Genomic DNA, 26,663 nt, shown 5'->3' on the forward strand with positions numbered 1-26,663 from the left:
ACATGGTGTAACTATTAAAACAGGCTTAAATAGATGCCGTCCTTTATGTACATACACTATACGACTGTCGAAGGGCACGAAAATTGGAATATAGATACTTTTTGGACTATAGATATAGATATCATCAAAGTATGCAATGACTCGAAGAATTTATGATTCTAAGTTATACAATTCATTAATAAAGATGACATGTCTTTCTATATACTATTCCCGTGTAATAGCATTAAATCCGATATTACTAGGAACAAAGCATTACATTAATGATTTTGTCTAACAATAGCGATGGCCAGACTTACAGATTGCCTACTCGAATATTGAAACATAACTTTCAAAAAGTCGACAGAAAGTTCTTGTCTCATCTTATATAAGAACATCATAAGGTTCTTTTTATTGATATACCTGTAGCCACCTTAACAAAGTACTCTGTCACAATAAGAAAATAAATCCAGAAATTGTTGTTTTGATACAGGAAAAAATGATTCAAATTCATCATTGATTAACTATTCTCATCGAAAAATCTTGTTTTATTTCCTGTTGCACGATGAAGACCTTTTAAGAAAGCTAGAAGTTGCTGTCCCCGAATGACGTAAGGTCTGTTAATATAACGTAAGTCAAGAAGCCATGACTCTGAATTGAGATCTTTATCTTCAACTAATGTCTACATGATCTTGCATTATCAGGGATATAAATATTTTGAAAGCGAAAGCGTTAACTCTGTATTCCAATGAAAGCTGTGTATATCAATATCAAGAGACACGGTAATGTCTCAGCTAAGTCCTCGTAAAAAAAAGAAAAAAGAAAAGGACACACCGTGTCTCTTTACGTGAGACGGTCGTTTGAGAGTATACGATTTAACATTTTTAAAATAACTGCTGAACGGATCAAGTTCTAACTAGGCTTAATCGATAGCCTGAGTTTGATTTATATAATGTGTCTTTATTTTTGCTGTACGTGTACTATGAACGGAGCTATTACGATGCAAAGTCAAAATATGAAAAATTTTCATTAAGAAACGTCTCCTTTGTCGTCATCATCGTCGTCGTCATCGTCGCTCAGGTCTCTAGCCAATGAGGAAGCACAAAGTCAGTTGTACGGTTGACGCATTCGACATAAGATTGCGCTAGCGACGCGACTAGCAGCGCTTCTAGATTTTGACAGTACAGGCACAGTATAAATAAGAACAGTAGGTACACTCTTTCAAAAAGCTGGTAAATAATTATGGCGACTTGTACAACTAATAATATGGCGACTGTCGTCTGCTAGCAGCATGTCTATGGCAAGCAGTACTGATATAACCTAATTATAATTTTATTAAATATATTTTTTCAATAAAAATGATATATATATATATATATATGTGTATATATCTACTGCCATAAATTGTGGAAAAAATACAAAAAATTATATTCAGATATTCACCTTCATATTCATTAATTTTGAAATTTTCCAACAAGTATAATAGTATCGAAATTAATATTACTACTCGAAGTATTTATATTTATCAGATTTTTATTATAATTTTCGTCTTTTTATAGAATGCTACTAATGTACTTAATGTCAATATACCTGCGACACATCACCTATATAAAAAACTTATAATTTTGATTCACATCTCCTCGCTCCTATTGCCTCTTTCTTACTTACTTATTTATATTTATATTTATATTTATATTTATAAATGTATCAATTTATTGATGTATAATTTATCGATTATATATCAATATATTTCTATATTTTTATATATAAATAAAATGTCTTTTTTATTTCAAATGTGTCCAACTATATATTTTTGCTTTTAATATTTAATTAATATATATAATATTTATTCTTATAATTTTATTTTACATTAATAATATTAATAAAATTATATCATAATTATATTAATCATATTTGATATTAATTAAAATATAATTAATAAAGTAAATGGTAAATCTATTCAAGCATTGTTAAGGCATTTGACACATATATTTTCACAATAATAGTTGTCAAGCAGTTTCTATTATTCAAATTAAGCGCCCTTGCACAATCAACAACATGGCTGATGATTGTCATAAAGATCAAAGGCACCGACACAGTGTGTACCTACTGTTCTTACTTATACTGTGGTACAGGTTAAGGGCTACTATCGCACACAAGACAGTACAGATTAAGGGCTACTATTGCACACAATAAATATAAATTTGACAGTACAGGTAAGGGCTATTATCGCACATAAATTGACATCAGCTAATTGCTTATACGTAAAGAAATTTATATAAAGAAGTGGTTATACACTTTCTAAATAGTTTAATCAGGTAAGAAATAAATATATTAGTGTGTATGCAAGCTAACTTATATAATATTTGTATGTTTACGAATATTTGTAAATTGTATTACATATACAAGTAATTATTTCTTGCATTAGCAATGATTTATTTACTTCTTTATTTAAGACTTTAAGATATATGCATTTATTTATTTCTTATCTGACACACTATCCAGAAAATGTATAGCTACTTCTTTATATAAATTTCTTTATTATATTTAAATTAGATTAATAATGTTAAACCTTATCTTCTTCTGTATTACTGTGTATGCTCTTCAATTATTAGTGCGCATACAAGAAGTAATAAAGAAAATTATATTATCTTGTAAAAAAAACAAAGGGAAGATTGGATCGGAAAGACAGGAAGAGCAGAGCGGAGTAAAGGAAGAAGAAGGAAAGTAGAAACAAAGAGGAAAGGTCAAGGAGAGAGGCAGAAATTAAGACAGACGAGGATAGAAAGGAAGGAGATGTTAGAGTATATGATGGAGAGAAACGTAGACGGTGACAGATGGAGGTTATATGCGGGTATTGAGTAGGCAGAGAAAAGGAAAATCAAATGAGGAGGAACGCAGAGAAAGGAGAGAAGGGAAGAGGTATGACGGAGGAAGAAGAGGAAAGAAGGATGGTGGAGTAGCAAGGGGAAGAGAGAAAAGCAAGGAAAGGGGAGGAGAGAGGAGAAGAAGAGTGTTCCAAAGTGAGTGGTGAAGAGGACGAAGGGAAAGCAAGAGAGGAGAAGCGCAGGAAAAAGGAGAGAAGGGAAGAGGTGGAAAGGAAAGGGAAGTGGATAAGGAGAGAGGAGTTAAACGGGCAAAGAGTGAGGTGAGGGGGACTAGGGAGTGCAGGAAGGAGGTGAGAGATGGTGAGGAGGACTGGAAGGGAACGCGAGGCACGGAGAATTAGTAAGGACGAGAGGAAAGAAGGAATAAGGAGAGAAGAAGGCATGAAGAGAAGAGGGGAAGGAAGAGAGGATGGAGAGAAGAGGAAGGGAAGAAGAGGAGAAGAAGAGAGGGAGGAGCGGAAAGATATGAGAGTTTAATGAGGGGATAAGGAAGTGAAAGGAAAGATATTGGGGATGATGAAGAGGATAATTAAGGAATTGGAGCGAGAAAGAATAAAGAGGAGATGAAGAGGACAAAAAGAGAGGAGGGAAGACAGAGGATAGAGAAGAAGGAAGAGATGACGGGTTATAGGGGATGAGAGAAAAGGAGCGGAAAATCGGGGAAAGACGAAGAACGAAGAAGAAAACAAATAGAGCGAGGAAAAAGGAGAGAGAGGGGGAGGAGAAGCAGGAAGGTAGAAAGAGGAAGAAGGAAGGTGGAGAGGAAGAAAGAAGGGAAGAGAAAGGAAGAGGAGGAGATGGAGAAATGGAGCAGGAGAAGAAGAGAGAGAGAGGAGAGAGGGAGAGAGGAGAGAAAGAGAAAGAGAGAGAGTGGAGGAATGTAAGCGAAGGGAAAAGATGTATGAGACGAGAGTTTGAATAGACAAGGGATGCATGAGGAACAGTGGGTTAGTGACAGAAATAATTTTAGACTGTAAGGAGTGGCACGTCCCTAAAAACATTGGGCAATTTGTAAGGGAGTTTTGGGTTAAGGAATAGGAGAGAGAAAAAGAGAGGGGGGGAGAATATGAGAGACTTTCCTTTTTAGATGTGGGAAATGAAGGGAGAGGGGGAGGAGAAGAGAGAGAATGGGAAGCAGGAAGAAAAGGGGGGGTGAGAGAGAGAGACGTGAAGAGAGACAGAGAAAGAAAGGAGAGAGAAGAATGGATCGTGAGGGAGGGAGTGGGGAACAATTTTGTAAGGTCGTATATGGCCAGGTTCGCGGAGAGGGGGATGAGAATAGGTAGCAAGAGGTGACAGTAACGGGGATACAAAAAGAAGGACAAGGGTAAAATTTTGGATTTATAATTTTGTATATTTGTAAATAGGTATGTAAATGAGAAAGGAGGGAGATTTTAAGGGGTTGGTGATCCCCGGAAAAGCACCATGTAAGAGTTGAAAACCCCAAGGGGAATCAAAATAAATTATCTATCTATCTATATTATCTTGTATACGCATCATTAGTGAGTATGCAAGATGTAAAAAATTATGCATATACATAATCATTTAACAGCATATGTACAAATGCAGAGGGTTTACTTTATTAATTTTATTTAATTGTAAGAAGAGTTTGCTTATGCATAAAGAATTGTATATAAAGAAGTGGCTATACAATTTTTAAATAGTAAATATATTCTTGCAGACTTAGGGCTGTCGCAAACAAATTGACATAAGCTGCATATGCATAGCATAATAAGACTACTGGAACAATGAGCATCGAGTATTAAATTGTCATATTGATTAATGCTGGATGCTTATTGGTCCAGCCGTCTTATGCTATGTATATGTAGTTTATATCAATTTGTGTACGATAGCCTTAAGTTTGCAAGAATATATTTACTATTCAGAAATTGTATAGCTACTTCTTTATATAAATTTTTGTACTATATCTTAAACGAAAAATATATTATTTACTACATCTTTTGTAAAAAAAAGTAAATAAACATCTTTGGCATCTCTAGGCCATTGCCTTTTTTTAATTTGTTAACTCCATGTATGGATTTCATTTTTAAGTAGAGTTTGTAAAACTTATCGATATATTATCTTATTTATAGCGAAAGATAGCTAATTTTTTTTCACATTCGCAGTATTTATTTGTGATGAACACATAGCAGCTAATTATTTCTGCATCTATTATTTAGATTTTTGTATACCAATTCTGTTCCTAACATTTATTCATTTTCTGCATTTATGTGTCAATTATAATATATGTAATTAATTTTTTTGCATTATATATAATATAAAAATATTTTTATCTTTATTTTTTTTAAATATAACATGATAATCGTAAGTCTACAATAATAACTATAACCCTATAAAACATTATAAGTAATACTACATTTGTTTTCGTAAACATGATATAAATGATATATCTAAATAAATATCTATTAAACTACTAAGTCTAATGTTATTTAATTAATAATAATTATTCTCGTCTTGCAATCATCATATATCCAATCAAGTAATGGTACTAATCTGATCCTGAAAATTACAAATAAAAGACAAAAAGTTAATATATTAATTAAATTTAAAGTATTAATATTGTATGTAGTAAAATATATTAATACTTTAAATCTAATTAATATATTAACTTTTTTCTTTTATTTGTAATTTTCAGGATCAGATTAGTACCATTACTTGATTGGATTTATGATGATTTCAAAACGAGAATAATTATTATTAATTAAATAACATTAGACTTAGTAGTTTAATAGATATTTATTTAAATATATCATTTATATCATGTTTACGAAAACAAATGTAGTATTACTTATAATGTTTTATAGGTTTATAGTTATTATTGTAGACTTATGATTATCATGTTATATTTAAAAAAAATAAAGATAAAAATATTTTTATATTATATATAATGCAAAAAAATTAATTATATATTATATTATAATTGACAAATAAATGCAGAAAATGAATAAATGTTAGGAACAGAATTGGTATACAAAAATCTAAATAATAGATGCAGAAATAATTAGCTGCTATGTGTTCATCACAAATAAATACTGCGGATGTGAAAAAAATTAGCTATCTTTCGCTATAAATAAAATAATATATCGATAAATTCTACAAACTCTACTTAAAAATAAAATCCATACATGGAGTTCAAATAACAAATTAAAAAAAGGCAATGGCCTAGAGGTGCCAAAGATGTTTATTTACTTTTTTTTACAAAAGATGTAGTAAATAATATATTTTTCGTTTAAGATATAGTACAAAAAATAGTGATATCTCTGAAAAAAATACTTTTATTAAAAAAAAGGTGAAAAAGATGCTAAGTTCCGGGTAAAAAACTATATATATATATAAAATACAGGGTAGACCATTTTAATCTATCCAGTCGAATATCTCGAAAACCAAGCCCGGGAGAGAAAAATGTTTCAGATAAAAGTTGTATGGTTTCGAGGGAGCCATAAGATGGTACCATTGGTTTGGCCTTGAAAAGTCATTTGAAGGTCACGTGAAGGTCACTTCAAGTTTTTTAAATGGTACACCCTATATATTTTTACATATTCTTGTAGCTCATCTCGAGAGCTTTCCAAGACACTTATGACAAAGTATTTTTTATTAAGTATTTTTTGAGTTATAAGGCTTCAAAGTTGCAGTATTTTGACATAAAATACAAGATATCTCGTAAAATATTCATTTTTTGATTATCTTACTCTAATACTTTTATGCACAGAATAACGAGACGAATCAAGTGGCATAATTATAACACATAATTATGTAAAAGTAAAAATCTGAATTTGCAACTAACAGTTACACATTTTTACTTTAACATAATTATGTGTTTTCTTTACACCAATTGATTCGTCTCATTATTCTGCGCATAAAAGTATTAGAGTAAGATAATAAAAAAATGAATATTTTACGAAATATCTTGTATTTTATGTCAAAATACTGCAACTTTGAAGCCTTATAACTCAAAAAATACTTAATGAAAAATACTTTGTCATAAGTGTTTTGGAAAGCTCTCGAGATGAGCTACAAGAATATGTAAAAATATATAGGGTGTTCCATTTAAAAAACTTGAAGTGATCTTCACGTGACCTTCAAATGACTTTTCAAGGTAAAACCAATGGTACCATCTTATGGCCCCCTCGAAACCATACAACTTTTGTCTGAAATATTTTTCTCTCCCGGGCTTGGTTTTCGAGATATTCGACTGGATGGATTAAAATGGTCCACCCTGTATATATATATATATATATTAGATAAAAATATATCTACAAAAATTAATATCAAATAAATTATGTTAAGTGAAAATAAAAACTTCTTAAAATATTTTAACAAAAAAATGTTGTTTTACGAAATATTATGTAAAAATATATAACGTAAAAAACTATATTATATAAAAATATATCTTACAAAAATTAATGATATCAGAAAAATTATGCTAAGTGAAAATAAAAACTTATTAAAATATTTTAACAAAAAAAAGTTGTAAAAGTTAAGCTAAACAATATGCTAATTAAATTAGCAGCGCTAAGTTTTTTAATTATATTTTTTTATTTGTATTAATTTTTAATTTTTATAATTGTAATTTTTTATTTATTTTTAATTATAATTTTTTATTTTTATATTTTTATTTTGTAAACTATAATGTAAGAAATTAAAATAACTATTTTGTAAAACAACTTTTTTTTGTTAAAATATTTTAAGAAGTTTTTATTTTCACTTAGCATATTTTTTTTTATATTAATTTTTGTAGATATATTTTTAAATAATATATATAGGTTTTTACACGGGACTTAGCATCTTTTTTACCTTCTTTTTAAAAAGGCTAATTTTTTTAGAATCAGAATTACAAAACATACTAGTTTGACTAACAGTTTGCGTTAATACATTAAGTTTTATACAAGCAAAATCACGTTCAATTGCAACTATTTTATCGTTAGAACTTATAAATAGATTAATTACAATTGTCACATCAATATTTAGTAGTACCTGTTCTTTGTAGACATTATATACATTTTATGTAAGTTTGAATACGAGTTAGTTAAGTCTGAGCACGTCGCGTAGCAGCAAGCAAAGGAACACGTATATAATATATATATATATATATATATATATATATATATATATATATAATAAAATTAATTAGTGTTATAAGGCTTAAAGAGCTAAACAATTTAATATAATAAAAATATTTAATTTAATCGTCGAAAAACACAAAAATAATAAATAAAGGTAGGCATAATGTAGCAATAAATAACAAATTTTAAATTGTGGCTGGATGATGACGGACGTTTCGACCCTTCATTACGTCGTCTTCAGCGCTCGAATAATCATAAATCATAAATGATAAAGCCGGAAGAGAATTTAAAACATATTAACAAAGATTGAATAAATACTTAACGAATACATAATAACGCAATCGGAAAGTCACAACCTAACACCGCAGTCGATTCGATGTGTGTAGCGGGCACACGTTGTAAAACCAAATTAAAGAAAGTCAATAAGTCATGGAGAGCAAGGATGCACAACTCCAAGGCACGCATGGTGAACAAGTTAATGCGGCAAAATAAGATTAAAATTCGAACGAGTATCGGTAGCACTTTCATAGGCAATAATAAATTATGACTGATCGTCTTGACGGTATCAAAAGGAATGACAATGTTGTTCATTCCTTTTGATACCGTCAATGTCAATGTTGTTCATTCCTTTTGATACCGTCAAGACGATCAGTCATAATTTATTATTGCCTATGAAAGTGCTACCGATACTCGTTCGAATTTTAATCTCATTTTGCCGCATTAACTTGTTCACCATGCGTGCCTTGGAGTTGTGCATCTTTGCTCTCCATGACTTATTGACTTTCTTTAATTTGGTTTTACAACGTGTGCCCGCTACACACATCGAATCGACTGCGGTGTTAGGTTGTGACTCTCCGATTGCGTTATTATGTATTCGTTAAGTATTTATTCAATCTTTGTTAATATGTTTTAAATTCTCTTCCGGCTTTATCATTTATGATTTATGATTATTCGAGCGCTGAAGACGACCTAATGAAGGGTCGAAACGTCCGTCATCATCCAGCCACAATTTAAAATTTATTATTTATTGCTACATTATGCCTACCTTTATTTATTATTTTTGTGTTTTTCGACGATTAAATTAAATATTTTTATTATATTAAATTGTTTAGCTCTTTAAGCCTTATAACACTAATTATTTTTATTATTCATATAGAGCTGTTTTACTTGATTAATATATATATATATATATATATATATATATATATATATATATATATACAAATAATTATTAACTAATAACGGTCAATGATCGAGCAAATTAAATTGTATGTTCAAGAAATAATTATATTTATTATTCTAAATTCTAACATAGACGTTTCGGCTGTACGCAGCCTTTTTCAATACATTATGAACGTATGTACAAGAGTAGATATTCGTGTGACAAAAACTATAAGTAATGTTGGATAGTATGTAGAAAAGGTCGCTTTTGAGTATCTTTTCGTCATGTACAAATAAAAGTTATTGTAAATTGAACCAAAACAAATGTTAATACAACGCCAGTCCCACGCAAATAAGTTAGAGTTTTGCATCATGGCCAGTTATCAGTGAGCAATTATCCCTTCATCGGTTGAGGGCGAGAAATAACAACCGTCCACCAACAACAATCTATGCGTTTTTTAGATGCGTGAAATTGTAAATTCTATAACAAATTTAAAAAAATTGCGTTGACTTTGCTGTGTTAAAATCGTAGAGATGACCAATAAACTATGGATTTTTTTCCATCGTCTTAAGCTTACTTGTGTGTTCATTGTATCTTTGAAAAATTGCCAAAACGCTCTTCTAACAGAATGAGACATCTCACTTCCAATAAAATCACAACTATACTAATAAAATGAACCAAAGGTCGAGGAATAACCTTTCTGATATTTTAGACATAATAATATTATTCGAAGTTATTGTCATCTTATAAACAAGTTTTTATATGTTTTTTTAATTCTTGTAAGATGTCATAATAAGTTTCGTTTAATAATTCTGTATCTTTATTCGAATTTAAACCGTTATTCTGTTCCTTAATATGAAACATTTCCGAAATAAGTTTCTTATGATAATTAGATTCATAGTCCAGAATTTTCACGTCATCCCAATTAAATGTATGTGTTTCATTTAGAATGTGTTCCAAAATTACCGTATGTTTGTCTGAATTCAGTTTTATGTTGTTAATGTGTTCTTTTATGCGTGTCCGTAATTGTCTTCTGGTCTGTCCTACGTATGACACGTTACAACCATTGCAATTTATTAATATATAACGTTCGAATTCGTCATAAAAAGATTTTTGTTTTTTTGTACTTTTACAAATTTATCTAATTTATTGAAACATCAATATCCTATTAAAAGATCTGTTCTTTCAATCTTTGAGACTAACATTTCTGAAAGATTTTTCACGTATGGAACAACAAAAATCTTTTTTCTTTCTCATTGTTTTTTTCGGAGTATGTTATTGGTTCTACTTGGTTGTTTTTAATAATTTTCTTGGAAATGAGATTATTAATTAATCCTTCTGCTTGCAATTTTGAAAATCATTTCAAGAGGGTAACCGTTGCTCAGTAATATATTAATTGTTGATTCAATATTCTTTTGGTGAAATTGTGGATGTGTCAACAATAAAGCTCTATCTACCATATTATAAATAATTCCAATTTTATGGCAGAACGGATGGTTCGAAAAGAAAGATAAAACTCTACCCGAAAAAGTTTTTTTACGAAACCAATCAATGTAGATAGTGTTGTTTTTTATCTTAATTAATAAATCTAGAAAACTTAAGCAACGGTCTGCCTCGCATTCTACTGTGAATTTCAATCGATCATGATAGTTATTGAACGCATTCACTATTTTTGAGGCTGAATTTGATGGAGCGGTCATTATAATACTATCAACATATCTATAATACAACGATGTGTGTAAATTTAACGAATTTAGAACTGTTGATTCCAAGTCCTGCATGACTAAATCGGCAATCATGGGTGATAATGGGGATCCCATTATGGGGTACCCATAAGTTTGTTTGTAAATTTTGTTATTGAATGTAAAATACATTGATGTCAAAACAAAGTTAACCGCAAACATGAATTTATCATGTGGCAATGTAGTGTGAGTTTTTATGTAATTCCATCTCTTGTTAATGCTGTTGATCGCAAGATCCGATGGTACATTTGTAAATAGCGAGACTACATTCAAAGAAATCTACTCTTGTACATACGTTCATAATGTGTTGAAAAAGGCTGCGTACAGCCGAAACGTCTATGTTAGAATTTAGAATAATAAATATAATTATTTCTTGAACATACAATTTAATTTGTTCGATCATTGGCTGTTATTAGTTAATAATTATTTGTATATATATATATATATATATATATATATTATATACGTGTTCCTTTGCTTGCTGCTACGCGGCGCGCTCAGATTTAACTAACTATTATTGAGAAATTAATTTACAAAGATCGGCAAATCCGGCGCGAGTATCAGCCCGCCGCAAACAAATGGCGAGAAGGACGGCCCACCGCTAGGCCGATCGTTAAATAATAATTGCTAATCTATTGTTCTTATCAACGCTTCTCGTCTATGCCCTTAGTAACCGCGACGCAATGACGCCTATTTACGCCGCGCTTAGTGACCGGCTTAGCGGTGGGCCATCTTTTTTGCGGCGGGCTGATACTCGTGCCGGATTTGCCGATTTTTGTAAATTAATTTCTCAATAATTATTCCGAAAATCGCAAAATGGTACAGGACTTTTCTATTCCATTTAACCCGCTCTACCTGCACCCGAGAAGTGATACAGTCATTCTGAGACACCCTGTATATATCTAAAATTGTATTAATTAATTTTACTACCCGTATAACCATTCGTAAATTTGTATATTTATTACTGGGTATTGGTCATGTAACTTTTCCTCTAGGGCAGAAACGTGAAAAGTAAAAAGTTTCACGTGAATTCTATGATCAGCTACGATTTCATGCGATCCTGTAAATGCATATCCTTTTGGGATATCTCCTGGACATATTTTGGATATATATGTAGTCTGGTTTTTTATTCGCTATTGTTATTTATCCATTTAGACGAACACTTTAATTAGAGTATCTTTATTATATAAAAAAAAAATTAATAACAGTTTTATACGAATTCTCAAAAATTCTTTTTATAAATACGTAGAATGGACATTTTTAAGACGTCAAAATATAAATGTATTTTGAACGTCCAATAATGTATATTCTTAAAACGTTTATATTATATTATATCCATATATATATTATATTATATAGTTTATATTATATCCATTTGGACTAAATAAAAATTAAAATTGGACGTCCAATGGACATTTTGTGCTATCTGGGTTGAGAGTTAATTTGTGTGTTACTCTAAAGTTAAGAGTAACACTCATATTAGCACTCAAGCTAAGAATAACACTTAAGTTGAGGGTAACAATAAATTGAAAATGCAGTTCAATGAATGAACTTAATCTGTACTATGAAAGAAAATGTTAGTTTAAGCTATTCTTTAATTGTCACAAATGAATAATACACCAATGAACATTTTTGTTAATTAATTGTTTGTTGTGACCATTAAATAAAAATATTAAAATGTATCATATATACACTAAATAGAAGCGTCCATTAAATAAAAATATAATTGAATAATGTTCTTATGAAAATAATTATTTATCTTAATCTTGAGAATAATATTCAATGTTTACACTCATCTATTGAGTGTCATACTCAAGTATTGAGAATAAATTTTTGTGTTTACATTCAAATTTGAGTAACATTTAGTCAGTGGTTGTGTTACGTCCTGTCGGCTCCACGTTTCTTCCTCCCTCGAAAATGAAACAATAATCGTCCGATCAGTCATAAAAAGGTCGCGCGATAAATAGAACCATTCTCACCAATTAATGTTTTAAACATTGAACACGATATCCAAAGAAATGCTCGGAAGGGATTGATAGCGAGATCTTTTAGATAAATCAAACTGAATAACAAACACAGCTGCATAATCTTAAGAGACAAACAAACGGTGCAAAATAGCAATCTCCAAATTTTCTAAGAGGCCGTACCGGGTTCACTAATCAGCAATAATAAAATAAAGCGGAGAAGGATCTTGCCGAATATATATATATATATATATAGAGTGTCCCGTACCACCCTTTTAATTTGGAAACAGCCTAAGTAGTAAATCCACTTTTCTCTCTTTTGTTGTTGTTACTGTTCCCTATATATATATATATAAATATATAGCAAATATTTAGAATAACGGAGTCAACTCCAATCGCGTTGACCTCGACATATGTTGTCAAGGTCACTGTCCTGAGTAACGTTCAAAAGGTTAGGTTTAGCTGTCGCTCGTTGTTTGTTAGAAAGTTATTGACAAAAAAAGTTTGAAAAATGTGATGTAATTTTTCGTTCTTCTTGAAAGTAAAGTAACATTTTACAATGTATAATAACTTTACAGTAAACACATTTGTTAATTATCATTGCACGATATCGCAGAGGTTTCAATATTTCCCCTATTTCAAATATGCATAGGTATATGTGTCCGCATGTATATTTGTATACACATCCGAAGCACAGGGCAATATGTGTTGTCCTTGGCTTTCTATTTTGATTTCTTCTGCCATCACTTACACACGGAAGGGTGCACGGAAGGGGCCTTCGGCCCCTCTCTAACACCCACCCCGTCCACCTCGCTTCGCGTAGAAAGTTGCAAACCCATGTGAACTTTGCTTTGTCTTGCAACATATATGCGAAGCGAGGTGGACGAGGTAGGTGGGGGAGGAGGGGTCGAAGGCCCCCTTTGCATCCCCCCGTGTGTGTGTGTGTGTGATTATGAAAATATTGAAAATATATATCAAGATAAAGCAACAAACACAATTATGGCATTTCAAAATAACACATTTTTTGTTTATAACTTTCTAACAAACAACGAACGACGGCTAAAACCTTTTGAACGTTACACGACAACATATGTCGAAGTCAACGCGATTGGAGCTGGCTCCGTTATTCTAAATATTTACCAAATATATATATATATATATATATATATATATATATATATATATATATATGGGTATATAGGTATACACATATATGTATATACATTGTATACAGGGTGTCCCAGAACAACCTTCCGTCCGTAAAATGATGTACTCCTGACACAATTCTAAGACAATTTTTCCTTTACCAAAATTTGATTTAAAGCGTAGTTTTTGAGTTATAAGCAAAAATAGTTAGCAAATCACGCGTCGAGTATAGAAGGCAGCCAGGAGCGGCGCGGCGCACCACGAGCGCGGGTGCAGCTGACCGTCCGACGAGTGATTACCGTTGCATGATTCAAAATCGCAAACTATTTTATCTTATAACACAAAATTATGCTTTAAATAAAATTTTGGTAAAGAAGAAAATGTCGTATAATTACGTCAGAAATAAGTGTTCCTTAAAATAACGTCGGACGCTGCGATCAGCTGATTGCTACACGCGATGTGTCTGTCAGCTGAGCTGGAAAATCAATATATTGGCCTGAAATCGTCGACGACAATGTCGATGACAATCGAAGGAGCGTCGCCGTCGCGGAGACGGTTATTTCTCTCTCTCTCTCTCTCTCTCTCTCTCTCTCTCTCTCTCTCTCTCTCTCTCTCTCTCTCTCTCTCTCTCTCTCTCTTACTTACTCACACTCACTCACTCACTCACACTCACTCACTCACTCACACTCACTCACTCACTCACTCACTCACTCACTCACACTCACTCACACTCACTCACTCACTCACTCACTCACTCACACTCACTCACTCACTCACGCTCACTCACTCACTCACTCACTCACACTCACTCACTCACTTACTCTGTCCCTTTCTTTTACACACACACTCAGCCATACACTCATCGCGTGTAGCAATCAGCTGATCGTAGCGTCCGACGTTATTTTAAGGAATACTTATTCTTGACGTAATTTTACGACATTTTCTTCTTTACCAAAATTTTATTTAAAGCATAATTTTGTGTTATAAGATAAAATAGTTAGCGATTTTGACTCATGCGGCGGTAATCACTCGTCGGACAGTTAGCTGCGCCCGCGCTCGCGGTGCGCCGCGCCGCTCCTGGCTTTTATACTCGACGCGTGATTTGCTAACTATTTTTGCTTATAACTCAAAAACTACGCTTTAAATCAAATTTTGGTAAAGGAAAAATTGTCTTAGAATTATGTCAGGAGTTCGTCATTTTACGGATGGAAGATTGTTCTGGGACACCCTGTATATAGAGGGTGTGCATGACCATCCGTACCACCCTTTTATTTTGGAAACAGAGCATTTTAGAGAAACATGTTTCAGACAAAAGTTATACGGTTTTGAGGAGGCCATAAGATGGTACCATTAGTTTGACCTTGAATAGTTGTTTGAAGGTCATGTAAAGGTCACCTTGAATTTTTTAAATGAGACACTATATATTATTGCATATTCTTGTAAGTTACCTCGAGAGCTTTTAAAAGCATTTCTAATAAAATGTTTTTTCATTAAATACTTTTTGAGTTATAAGGCTTCAAAGTTGCAATATTTTGATATAAAATACAAGATATCTCATAAAATATTCATTTTTCGATTATCTTACTTTAATACTTTTATGCAGAGAATAATAAGACGAATCAATTGGTGTAAAGAAAACACATAATTATGTTAAAGTAAAAATGTGTAACTGCTAGTTGCAAATTCAGATTTTTTTCTTAAAGATAACTATGTGTTTTCTTTACACCAATTGATTCGTCTTATTATTCTGTACATAAAATTATTAAGGTAAGGTAATCGAAAAATGAATATTTTACGAGATATCTTGTATTTTATATCAAAATATGGCAACTTTGAAGCCTTATAACTCGAAAAGTATTTAATGAAAAAATAGTTTATTATAATGTTTTGGAAAGCTCTCGAGATAAGCTACAAGAATGTGTAATAATATATAGGATATCCCATTTAAAAAATTCAAGGTAACCTTTACATGACTTTCAAACAACTATTTAAGGTCAAACCAATGGTACCATCTTATGGCCTTCTCAAAACCATACAACTTTTGTCTAAACATTTTACCCTAAAATGCTCTGTTTCCAAAATAAAAAGGTGGTATGAGTGGTCATGGACACCCTGTATATACAATATAAATGTATCTATTCAAATTTTGTTTTTTCCTTATAAGTGTCTAAAATCACTCCGACTCGCCATTTCTCTCGAATCATCCGGGACCGTCGATCGGACGAAGCGCTTTCGCTCTCTCTTGATAGTATTAGTTCCTTCCTCCCCCCCCCTCCCCAGTACCCGCGCTGCTCCACTCCTTTGAAGACACCGATACACCACTACCCGAGATAGATTTTCCTTCCCCTTCATATTCCCCTGTATCTCTTTCACCCTTTGGTCTTGAGTTATCCTCATATCCGATGACTCAAGGCCATCCTCTCCTTCTACCTTTTCCCTAAACAATTCCTCATCGATAATCCTGTCGGATAGTTCGTCTAATCACACGATGAAACTTTCCAACTCCCCTTTCACGTACTCTCCAGTAGATCCCGATACTACCACGATCCCCTTATTAAGATCCGAGTTTTTCTCCATGTCCTCTCTCCTTAATCTAATAGATAGCGTTTTCGAAGATTTCGAAATCGCGTCGTAACACTCATTATACTTTTCCCTAAATTTTCATTTATTTCTTATAAATTATTGTAATAAACTCCTAACCAGAATAAAATTTTTAAAATCATACTCGTCCTCTTTCTTTTCTGGTTGACGTCTTCTGCATTTATGTAACACCCGCGATACACACACACACCACACTCACACACATAAAAACATTAACTAACTTACGGCTGTTAATCAATTCAAAAAGCGAACATGTATTAGTATTAAACTTAAGAATAAACTTATATATTTATATATGTTAACAAGTTATTTAACCCCCTCTCTTCTCCCTTATAATCAGTAAAAGATCACACGTGGTCCCGTCCCGGATAATAGAGTTAATTCTCTTACCAAAAAGGGACCAATGAGCGAACGTTCGAAACAGTGTAATAGCGACATTCCGTCATTTACCTATTTCTCGAACATTAAAGTTCGTTCGATCGAGTCACTCGTCCGTAAGACGTTTGACTTCGGCTTGAGTATTGTTACGTCCTTCCTATTGACTCATCCTTTCCTGGACGTAACAGTTTTACACACTTAATTTTGTAGTGTATACACTCAATTTTGAATATAAACACCCCATCTTTAAGTATTAATACTCAAAGTTCATCATCCCAACGCAGGCAAAAAATTGCCTTTTTTCGTACTCTTTAACTATACATACGACGTACGCGTATGCACGTTTTGACTAAATTTAAAACGTAAATTTAAAAAGAAATCTTTAAGAGCCTGTCCTCTTATGAGAAAGTTTTCTCATGAATATGGTGCAATCATTCCATCTTCTTTACGAAGAACTACCCTTTGCAAACAAATTGCTACATACACTGCAATGCTGAATATTGAAGATACTCAAGTTGATCTCTCGTTAATTTTATGGGATACTCTAAAGAAATACATAATAATATTCATCGAATGTCGATTTCTGTTCGGTTATTAGAAACGGTAATTGGAACTTCTGATTAAATTGACAAGGATAATGAAGAATGTGACAAATAATATCTCCGACAGACAGTACATTGAAAGTCATTTCCAAAGAGATTGCGCAAAAAAAATAATTATATTCTAAATTCCGATAATAATTTTGATAACAACATTACAGAATATTCTAGACATTACAGTGGTTAATTCTTTTACTTTTGTTTATTTTTTTTATTTTCATTAGATTTCGCAGATTGTATATCTGTTATATCTTTTATATCTGTTTATTAAAATTTAAATGAAAGATGAAAGGTGTAACAGATATAAAAAATTTTATCTTTTACAAATTAATCATATTGATGTCTTTTATTTATATAGATTTATATAGATTCTCAGTTTGAGGAAACAAATGATAATGAGAAAAAAAGACACAAATTTTGAACATGCAGTTTCATTATTTGTACTTATAATATGTTTCAAATTATTAAATTCAAATCGCTAGTAATCAATTAATAGTAGGTAATGTAAGTAGAGCGACCAAACTAGCCAATAATATCTTTATTTACTATTAAGACAACGTTTCGACCATTTGGATGTGGTCCTTTTCAAGTTTAATTACAATGAATAACAAATTAATTATAAATTGAACCAAGACGGTAAACGCAGTAAATCAATCAAAAAACCAAATAAATTTAGTACATACATTCGAGTGAACAAAGATGTATATCAATGTGTTGTACAGGTAGCAGTTAATTAAACATATTGATTTGACGAACCAACAAGTAACGGAACACGTATTGTCAAAACTAATGTCGAAACTAAACTGTCGATTTTTTAAAAAACATTTTAGACGACCTTTATAATCTTGTCATAAATATTATGTAGATTTTCTGTTTTTTTGTAAGTTTATTGTGTTGTTGTTAAATTTCTTGATAAAAAATATTTCTAATATTTCTCTCTTTTTTATAAATTTCTCGTTATATAAAATCTCTGGGCTATTCCACTCAAAGTCATGTCTGAATTCCGATCTATGCTTACTAATTACGGATTGACACGAAGGATGCAATTTAATATTTTTCGTTCGCGCTCGGTCTCGGGCGCACGTGGCTCGCTGCGTCAGCGGCTCGCGCGATTATCGCTTCGGTCGCGATGCATTCCTGCATCAATATAATTATATGTATATATATATTCTTTAATTAAATATATAGCCTTTTCTGGGGCTATAACACATTGAAGGTTACCTTCATGTGATCTTCAAATGATTAGGTCATATATACACATATATATATTCTGTTCTTCTTTGTACAATATTATTTTAGTTATTAAATTGAAAAATATATGATACTTTTTTATTCTAGATTTTTATTATTTAAATTTTAATATTAATATTTTCTAAATAAGTCGTGTTAATTTTTAAAGTCATATTTGTTAGTCTTTTCTTTAAATTCCTTCTAATTTTTGCTATTTGTGCGCAGTTAAAATACATTTTTTATTAATAATTTTGTGATTTAATATTCATCTTCCATTTATTGTTTAATATTAAATGTTATAAGTGTGAATTTTCAATTTGTTATAACATATTTTGCTTTATTATTAATTTTGAAAGTAACATATATAGTATATTAAAAAAGAAAAAAGATTAAATATTGAATTAATATGGACTATAGTATATATTGTATTCTTATATAGGATATAGCCATGCCGAAACGAAAGTTATTATCAGAAATGTCAAAAAGACATTATCAACAATTAAAATGCAATGCACGTAATATCACAATTGCCGAAAATATAAATAGTAAATTATCGAGAGATTTTGCTAATATGCTCAGGAAAATTCAAGCAATGATGCACACAAAATTATCGATGTTAGTAGCGATCTTGAGCAAATAAATATTACATTAAGAAATGAATCACAACAAAGTTTTAATATTTCTGACAAAGAAAATGTACATGACCTTCTTAACGACAGTAATGACAGTAATGACACTAATTTGGAAGATTTATTGTGTCCAACCGCACTCACTTTTAATAACGAGGAAAAATGTTAGTCCTACAAGTTCGTTTACTGTTTCATCAATTCGGGACGATTTAAGAAATTTGGCAGTACAATTTCAAGTATCACACGTAGCAGTTACTGGTTTATTGTCAATTTTAAAAAAAACATGGCTTTGATAGCGATTTGCCGAAAAATTCTAAAACATTGATGAAAACACCAAGATATACAAATGTACAGAGAGTTGCACTGAGAGAATACTTTCATAATGGCCTAAGATCAGGAATTATGACGTTTTTACAAAAAAGTCAAGATGACATTAATTTAATTGAAGTGCAAGTTGGCATAGATGGACTACCAATTTCAAATTCTTCTACTAATCAATTGTGGCCTATTTTAGGCTCGGTGATGCCTAGTCTTAGTGACATTTTTATGATTGGCTGTTATTTTGGTTTCAAGAAACCGTATGATTGTAATGAATTTTTGCGTGATTTTGTGGCTGAAGCAAAAAGTCTTGTGACTGAAGGCCTTGAATATAAAGGAAAACATATATCTGTATCTATACATTCATTAATTGCTGATGCACCCGCAAAATCTTTTGTAACTGCCACAAAAGGACACACCGATTATTTTAGTTGTGTTAAATGTACAACTGAAGGTGAATATATTGATGGAAGAATATGTTTTCCAGATTTAAATTGTCAAAAACGGACAAATGAAAGCTTTGTGTGGAACAAAAACAAATAGAGCATCATACCGGGAGAAGTATTTTATTAGACATACCACATTTTTGAATGATAACTCACATTCCATTGGATTACATGCACTTAGTTTGCATTGGTGTGGTAAAAAAAATGTTGAATTTTTGGTTATCCGGACCATTAAATGTTCCACGAATTAATTGCCTAACCATTAATTGCCGACACGATTAGTAAAAAAAATTTCGGAATTGTTAATTGAAATGAGGATATCAATACCTGTTGAATTTGTTCGTAAACCACGAGAATTAAATTTTTTAAGCTTATGTAAAACCACAGAATTACAATTTTTTCTATATACTGGTCCCAACGTTTTGAAGAATTACATAAATAAAGATGTTTATAATAATTTTTTAACATTGCACATAGCCATTCGGCTATTATATTCTCCAGATCTTTCACATATCACTTATGCGAAAGCCTTACTAAAACACTTTGTACAGTCATTCGCAATCTTATATGGGTCACAGCATACATCTCACAATGTACATGCACTAATACATTTAGTAGATGATGTCAGAAAATTTGGCACACTGAATGCATTCAGTGCTTTTTGATATGAAAATTATTTAAGAAAAATAAAACAATTACTTAGAAAAGCTGAATGTCCCTTACAACAAATCCACAATCGTTTGACAGAATTAGAATATGGCTTATCGTTTCAAAAAGAACATCGAAAAATAGGAGTACATGGAATACACAATGCAGGCCCAATCTTATCTGGAATAAATGGTCCTCAATATTCAACCTATTCAAGAGCAGATTTCACGCTGTGTCTATTCATAATCCAAATAACTGTTGTTTAAATGATGGTTCGATTGTCATCATAGAAAATATTGTTACTATTACTGCAGATGTCCTTTACATTATTGGTCAAAAATTCTCTGGTTTGAGAGATCTATATACTGAACCATGTAATTCCTCCTTACTAGGAATATATACGTCGGAAAAATGTGAAAACTTATCGGCCTGGCCTTTAATATCTGTTAAGTTAAAATATGTGAAATTTAACATGAACAATATGTTTATACTTGTACCATTGTTACATAGTGTATATACATCTGTTGTATATATGTATATATATATATATTTATGTCTTGTTATGTATATTTGTATTTATATGTTTTATTTTTTAAATGTAATATATTACATTTGCGAGATGGCTCTTCTAAAAGATACCTTTCATTTGGTAGAATTTGAAGATGGAAAACAAGTAGTACCTGATAATTGGATATAAAAAGATAAAAGTGATTGTTAGTATCCAAATTTTAAAACTGATAAGGAAATTAATAAAGCAATAAAAAAAACGGCAAACACCTCAAGATGATTGGTTATCATTTACAATTAAACGAGTGTTTAGTATTTATTGTAAGTGAACGTATGTATGTATATGCAAACAATAGTTTGCAAATTATTGTAACAAACATTTTCTCATATTATAAAGAGTATTGCATATCATATTTTGATACGTTCCTACAGTGAAGCACGTAATAAATTAAAAAAGGCCGAGATGACTTCGGATATTAATACAGATAACGAAGACAAATCACAAAGAAAACAGAATAATACTGATGATGAAAGCAATTGTAGTAGCGACTATCGATCTTGTCTACCACCATATCCAAAAATGTCTTCAGTTTATTCGAGTAAGTAATATTAAAATTGTTTCTATTACGCATGTTTTAAGATATGCATATAATATTTGAAATTTTAAATTAATTTAAATATCCATTAAATATTCATTAGAAAATTGTAAAAAAAAAACATTTTAACCTGGCTTTATAGTTAAGCAGTAACATATTTAGAAAGTTAGTTTAAATTCTAATAATATTATGATAATATTATCCATTAATAATATTAATATCGTTTCTTAAATTTTAAATAATTGTCTATGTGAGATCTTATAAATGTAGGTATATCCATTCATAATGCAATTTTATATATTATTTCAGATATTAAACATATAAGGAGAAAATAAAAAAAAAGATGAAAAATATATTTCAAACACAAGTATAATAGAATATAATTCGATATCATACATTTATAGTACAATTTTATATTTTACATTTATAATAAACAATATTTTATATATTTTCTTTCAGATACGAAACATATAGATGAAAAAGAAGATGTTAACATTACAATTAAAAGTAAGTAGATCGTAATTCGATACCATACATTTTCAAATAAGATGTCAAGTCAAAATGTTAGCAATTTTTATAAGGAATCTGCTTATGATTTTAGCTAATTATTAAACTATATGTATATGTGTATATATATATATATATATATATATATATATATATATATATACAGTATCCCGCAACTATCGGATCATATTTTAAGGACAGATTCTTTGGCCAATTTAGAGATTTTTCCTGAGTGAAAATGTCGCGGCATCAATAATTTTCGAGTTATAAGTGATTGAAAAAGGATTTTTTGCAAATTAAACTTTGTGGAATTAAAAGATTAACTCAAATACATTCTTCAGTTAATTTCAGATGGAGTTTAGTTTCGAGATTAGTTTTGACAAGACGTGTTCCGTCACTTGTTGGTTCGTCATATCAATATCTACAACAGCGAAATGTTTAATTAACTTCCACTTGTACAACACATTGTTATACATCTTTGTTCACTCGCATGTATGTACTAAATTAATTTGTTTTTTGATTGATTTACCGCGTTTACCTTCTTGGTTCAATTTATAATTAATTTGTTATTCATTGTAGTTAAACTTGAAAAGAACCACAACAAATGGTCGAAACGTCGTCTTAATAATAAATAAAGATATCATTGGCTAGTTTGGTCGTTCTACTTACATTATCTACTTATAATATGTATTTAATAATTTTATTTATTTCTTTAATATTTTAAAATACATTTCTTATTATTTTATAGGTTCATTAATTTCTTCATTTAATTGAATTAAATTTAGCTCCGTATGAAAAAATAAAACGTATCAGATAGAGTGAAGAAAAAAAATTCAATTTCTAAATATTTTGGCAACATTTTTGAATTACCAAAATTGCCATCTCTTTAAGAATATCAAAATGCAGTCAATAAATATAAAATTTTAAAGGAGAGACAACCGCAACAAATAAAAACATAGATTGATACAACGAAGAGCTAAAAATCGTCAAAAAGCATATCAAATTTTAAAAAGATTGAAATAACTTATATGTGCGTCCTGTAATTACTATGCTTGTATTTCGTTCTTAATATAATTTTTTGATGTATTTTTGTCTTTTTTTCTTTTATCCTCTCTAATATTTTTAAATTTTTTCTCTTATTTCATTTTTGCTATTTCTGTTTCATTTTCTTTTACATATTTTTCTACATACTCTTTTAATACATTTTTTCTATTAATTTTTTTTTCTTTTGCACTTATCATTAAATTTTCTTTGTTTTCTTAAAACGTTTATGTAATATTTGGTGCACTTTTTTCAATGTTTTTTATGTTTTGTTACATAGTTTTATGTTTTTTGTATTATTATAATATTACATTTCATTTCTAGTTTTTTTTTATGAAAGATATTTTAATTTCTTTGATATAAAACTATGTAATATAAGAAAGTAATATAAAAATAATATGCTAAAATTATGTGTATGATGTTATGATATAATAAATGATATAATAAAATTTATAAGTCCTGCTTTTCTGTATACTTATGATCTATTCTGTAAGAAGATTTTCGCTCTGTAAGCTCTGTAACTTTGAAAAATGTAAAACTGTAACAAAAATGTTATTCTATAACTATAATCAATCTCTATAAGATGTTATATATGTAAGTTTACAGTGACATTTTTCTCGCCATAAGCACTACATTTAGAGGTTACACTTGTTCTCCTTCAACTTTAATAGTTTTCAAAACGCAATGAATGATCTAAATTTTGAGATATTTTTGTATCTTCTGTTAGAAGAAGATTACAACAGGTAATTTTATTTATATTTAATAAATACAAACCCGTGAAAAGTGATAACTTTTATTATTATTTTTCTAGAAATTATATGCGTTTGGAGAGAACTCTTACGAAATTCGCAAAATCCATTTCATTTACCCGGAGAACAATTTATTAAATATTTTAGAGTAACCAAAAATATATTTCATGATATAATAATTCAGTTAAAAGACATAGTGTACCTCCAATAAGAGGATCAAAAATACCATTTTATTTAAGAGTATTGACCACATTATATTTTTTAAGCAATGGATCATATCAAACAACAATAAGTGGTCATAATTTAAATTGTGTAAGCCAATCCATAGTTAATAGATCGATATTCGAAATATGTACACTGATTACGAGGCATTTAATGCCTCATCACGTTAAGATCGGGATTGATTCAAACCGTTCATTCGAAAATTTACTTACAGAGACTACTTACAATATTGCTTACATAGTACAAAGTAGAGAATGTAACAGAATATCAAATATGTTATGCTTACAGAGCTCCGTATCTTCCGTAATTATAGTGCAATGTAAGCTACATAGTTTATAAAGATACAGCGTTACAGAGCATTTTTACAGAATAGATCGATTAATGATATTATTTTACAGATTTATATATGTATATACAATACATATACTATATACAGGATGTCTCGTAAAGTTTGAATCAATGCTCGTAAGTAGGTAGAGCGTATTAAACTAAACAGAAAAGTCCTGTACTATTTTGCGATTTTCGCAATAATTATTAAAATATTAATTTAAAAAGCTCAGCGAATAAGTGCGCGCTTTGCGCGGCTAGACCATGGGTCGTATGCTCTATAGTCCAGTCGAATTGTTATTTGGACCAACAAAAAAATGTTATCTGAAATGTTGTTGCTGAATATTGTAGGAAAGGTGTTTAGAAGTAAAATACCGATCTTTCCCACTCGAGATTTCTTGAATTTTAGTTGTAAACAAAGGATAAAGATGGCGAAAATAGTTTTTTCGCCTGTAGAACTTGCCCATTAAATTTAAGCAAAATGACCTTAATGTAAGTTGTAGGTATTGAAAAAACCTAAGAAATGAGTCGTGTGTCACGTTAAGATTGGTTAATTTGTTTAATTGCAAAACATTAAAAACTTTCAAAAAAGGCCCTTTTTTCATTTATTTTTTATTCTTACAGATATGAGCCTAGGATTCTGAAAATGTGGTAAAAGATGTTCCTCGTCATGCTGATAATGCATGATTTTTTTCAGCCCGAAGTTTTTTTAAATTTTTGCAAAAAACTGTTTATTATCTAAAAAAGCGTTTTCATAGAATCTAATTTCTACAGCTTTGGGGGGTCGTAGAGCAAGTCACGGGGGTGCATTTTATTCTTCGAGAGTTATACTATCATATACGTTTTACAACAAAGCGATTTTCAACATTTAAATTGTTCAAAAAAGTAAGTACGATTTTTTCGTATAAACAAATGCAATATTTACCGCAAATTGCATTGAATCAAAATGGCACTTAATGCATTCGATAGTTGGCATTTTTACATGAATTTAAAAAAAACGTTGCCATAAGTGCCATAGAAGCCGAGAAAACTTTTTTTTTCAAAAAATCACAGCGGCTCTGTTTTTTAACATCAAGAGCTGAAACTTTTCGGATGTTTAGAGGGAGATGTGAAGAAACTAATGCAGCATTTTCAAATCAATTTGTCGAACAGCTTTTTTTTATACGAGTCACGAAATCGCGGTGCGCGATTGCCGGAGCTCGGGCGGCGGAGTGGGGGAAACGGCGGCTCCGCTGCCGCGCGTGATCTGAAATTTAACGCGGACTTCAAATCAACGCTCGCGCTAAAAAAAACTTTTTCTCCGGTTCTAGAACACGTAGAAGGATAATTTTTTTTAAATCGATATACCGCATCGAGAGAAACACGAATCTCGCATCGAAAGCCGTAAATAATGACTATTTTTATCGCTATTTTCGCTACTGCAAAAAATTATTTTATTTATTGCTAAATTCAAGTAATACTTTTTTGCAAAAAAAACTTCGTTTTTTCTTGTTTTTTTTATATTTTTTTATCTGTATCTCGATTTTTTAAATGGAATACCCTATATATTATTGCATATTCTTATAGCTTATCTCGAGAGCTTTCTAAAATACTATAATCAAATGTTTTTTCGTGAAGTACTTTTTGAGTTATAAAGCTTCAAAGTTGCAATATTTTGATATAAAATACAAGATATCTTGTAAAATATTCATTTTTCGATTATCTTACCTTAATACTTTTATGCACAGAATAATAAAACGAATCAAGTGGTGTAATTAAAACACATAATTATGTTAAAGTAAAAATGTGTAACTGTTAGTTGCAAATTTAGATTTTTTCTTAAAGATAACTATGTATTTTCTTTACACCAATTGATTCGTCTTATTATTCTGGACATAAAAGTATTAAGATAAGATAATCGAAA

General features: G+C 30.5%; 1 protein-coding gene and 1 pseudogene across 1 annotated transcript in view; one reads left to right on the forward strand and one right to left on the reverse strand.

The window, feature by feature from the left end:
- Positions 1–26,663, reverse strand: part of LOC140674594 (transmembrane protein 114) — a 352,543-nt gene that overhangs the window by 241,044 nt on the left and 84,836 nt on the right. The window lies entirely within an intron of this gene.
- Positions 19,545–21,077, forward strand: LOC140674714 (uncharacterized; annotated as a pseudogene).

This window comes from Anoplolepis gracilipes, chromosome 16, assembly GCF_047496725.1.
Source record: "Anoplolepis gracilipes chromosome 16, ASM4749672v1, whole genome shotgun sequence".
Taxonomy (NCBI): domain Eukaryota; kingdom Metazoa; phylum Arthropoda; class Insecta; order Hymenoptera; family Formicidae; genus Anoplolepis; species Anoplolepis gracilipes.